This window comes from Eleutherodactylus coqui, chromosome 3 (assembly GCF_035609145.1).
Source record: "Eleutherodactylus coqui strain aEleCoq1 chromosome 3, aEleCoq1.hap1, whole genome shotgun sequence".
Classification (NCBI taxonomy): domain Eukaryota; kingdom Metazoa; phylum Chordata; class Amphibia; order Anura; family Eleutherodactylidae; genus Eleutherodactylus; species Eleutherodactylus coqui.
Genome location: NC_089839.1, coordinates 165,293,544 through 165,296,541, shown reverse-complemented (window position 1 = coordinate 165,296,541; position 2,998 = coordinate 165,293,544). Strand labels below are relative to the sequence as shown.

Here is a 2,998-nt window from a genome sequence, read left to right as displayed (position 1 = left end):
AGCCTTATCAGGGAGCGACAAACAAACTAAACTTTGATCAGCTTAGATCTACTATCGGTAACATTAATTGGGACAACATCCTCAAAAATATCAGTTAGAGGACAAATGGGAAGAGTTTAAAAGGCTCCTAACCACCTCATGTGAACAGTTCATTCCCTTTAAAAATAAAAGAATCTCAACTAAAAGGAAACCAATGTGGCTCAACAAGACAGTAAGAGGGATAATAAACAAAAAAAAGAAAGCGTTCAAACTACTAAAGCAAGAAGGCAGCGAAGAAGCGCTAAAATCGTACAGGGAAAAAAACTAAAAATGCAAAGATAGGATCAAAATTGCCAAGGAGGAGGCAGAAAGACTGATCGCCAAAGAGAGCAAAAACAACCCGGAACTATTTTTCAACTATATTAACAGCAAAAGGATTTGCAGGGAGAGCACTGGACCTTTAGCCTGGGTTCACACAGGGCGGATTTGTTGCTTATTTCCCGCGGTTGGCCGTTGCATATCCGCATTGCGGCCATTCCGTCGCGGTTGCAGTGCAATGCAGTGCGAATGTGTTTGGCCAAAATCCCGTTCTCACAGGGCGTAAAATTTTCCGCAGAGCCGCAGTGCGGATATGCAACTGCGTCGCGGTTTTGAAATATGCAGCATGTCCAATCTTTTGACGGTTCCGCAGCGTTTTTTTTTACATAGGGCCCCATGAACGCAGCTACAACCGCAATGAAAACCGCTATTGCTTGTTTTGCAGCGGTTTTCATTGCGGTTCCGCAGCAGATTGTTCGCATGAAAAAGAGGGGCAATAAAGTTTGTTCCCAGGAAGTGGTTCAGCGGCCATTTTAGCTGCTTGGCGCCATTTCAGCCAGGACTTGATGGAGACTGGAAGCAGGGAGCAGGAGCTCTGCCGGCAGAACTCCCCCCACAGCGGCACCAGAGCCCCCCACAGCGGCACCACAAGAGCCCTCCACAGTGGCACCAGAGCCCTCCACAGCGGGCGTGACCAGAGGCCTCCACAGCCGGACCAGGGCCCTCCACAGCGGCACCAGAGCCCTCCACAGCGGGCCCAGAGCCCTCCACAGCAGGCGGCACCAGAGCCTTCCACAGCGGGCCCAGACCCCCCCACAGCGGCACCAGAGCCCCCCACAGCGGCACAAGAGCCCTCCACAGCGGGCGTGACCAGAGGCCTCCACAGCCGGACCAGGGCCCTCCACAGCGGCACCAGAGCCCTCCACAGCGGGCCCAGAGCCCTCCACAGCGGGCGGCACCACAGCCCTCCACAGCGGGCCCAGACCCCCCCACAGCGGCACCAGAGCCCCCCACAGCGGCACCACAAGAGCCCTCCACAGTGGCACCAGAGCCCTCCACAGCGGGCGTGACCAGAGGCCTCCACAGCCGGACCAGGGCCCTCCACAGCGGCACCAGAGCCCTCCACAGCGGGCGGCACCACAGCCCTCCACAGCGGGCCCAGAGCCCTCCACAGCGGGCGGCACATCGGATAACGAAGGTAATGCACTACTTCGCCTATCATTGCTCTTTTGCATTGCAATGCATTTTTCCCGCCTTTTTCCTCCCTTGCTTTGCTGCACAATTTATGGCCTTTTCATCTTTTGCATTGCAATGCATTTTTCCCGCCTTTTTCCTCCCTTGCTTTGCTGCACAATTTATGGCCTTTTCATCTTTTGCATTGCAATGCATTTTTCCCGCCTTTTTCCTCCCTTGCTTTGCTGCACAATTTATGGCCTTTTCATCTTTTGCATTGCAATGCATTTTTCCCGCCTTTTTCCTCCCTTGCTTTGCTGCACAATTTATGGCCTTTTCATCTTTTTCATTGCAATGCATTTTTCCCGCCTTTTTCCTCCCTTGCTTTGCTGCACAATTTATGGCCTTTTCATCTTTTGCATTGCAATGCATTTTCCCGCCTTTTTCCTCCCTTGCTTTGCTGCACAATTTATGGCCTTTTCATCTTTTGCATTGCAATGCATTTTTCCCGCCTTTTTCCTCCCTTGCTTTGCTGCACAATTTATGGCCTTTTCATCTTTTGCATTGCAATGCATTTTTCCCGCCTTTTTCCTCCCTTGCTTTGCTGCACAATTTATGGCCTTTTCATCTTTTGCATTGCAATGCATTTTTCCCGCCTTTTTCCTCCCTTGCTTCTTTCCCCTTCGGCATCTGACGCGAAGATGTGAGCCTCGTTGTTATTTTGTGCAAATTGAAATTCTGCGCCACTGGGCACTAATGTTGTGTATGTAATGAAATGCAACCATTCTCTGTTTACTCACAGGACGAAAAAGATTTTCGGTTGTCGCAAAGGATATATCGGGAGTATGGCGTGGTACCAGCGAATGGGTATAAACGTTGCCAGGATGATAACATTGGTGAGTGTAGTGTGCGCTGACACAACCATATCCACCCACTTGGAATGCTATTCAACTTTTTTTCTTCTTTCTTCCCCCCCCTTCAGGTTGAAAGTAGGCCTGAGATATGGGACCCAGCCGAGACGGGCTACAGCGACCGAGATTTAAAGGCAGACGCCTGGCTATCGGTATGCACTGGCATGTATCCCGATTGGGACTCCGGAACTGCTGCCCTCCACAGTGAAATACGTAAGTTTACACTCCTGAAACTGCTTTGTTGTTTCTTCCTTGGATGTACTCAGAACTGTACTGCATCTAACAACACTCTTTATTGCAGGTGTCGGTGGTACTGCTTGTACCCTGTTTAATTGTCCTTTTTCATTATTTGCAGTTAAAGATGTCAAGAATCGTTGGCGGTCGGTTCGGGACTGCTACAAGAAGCATGAAAAAGATTGTGAAAAAAGTGGCATGTTGCCTTCACAAAAGAAATGTCCATACCAGGAGCAACTGCGCTTCCTCCGAACTAGTCGAGTGTTGCGCGCGTAAGTGCAAATAACTCTCCTAGCTCGGGTTCGATGTGGTGTCATTTTGAGGTTCTAGGTCTCTAATGTTACTCTTGTTTCGCCAACAGATCCAGCGGGAACATTGGGGCC

At 50.2% G+C, this 2,998-nt stretch overlaps 1 long non-coding RNA gene across 2 annotated transcripts; it reads left to right on the top strand.

Moving 5' to 3' along the window:
- The first annotated feature begins 1,443 nt into the window (after positions 1-1,443).
- Positions 1,444-2,766, top strand: LOC136619856 (uncharacterized). Of its 2 annotated transcripts, XR_010791064.1 has the most exons (4): positions 1,444-1,495; positions 2,273-2,366; positions 2,453-2,594; positions 2,737-2,766. It is a non-coding gene; the product is annotated as an uncharacterized lncRNA (long non-coding RNA). The 2 variants fall into 2 exon arrangements; XR_010791063.1 differs by lacking the exon at positions 1,444-1,495 and having other exon boundaries at positions 2,066-2,366.
- Positions 2,767-2,998: the final 232 nt, after the last annotated feature.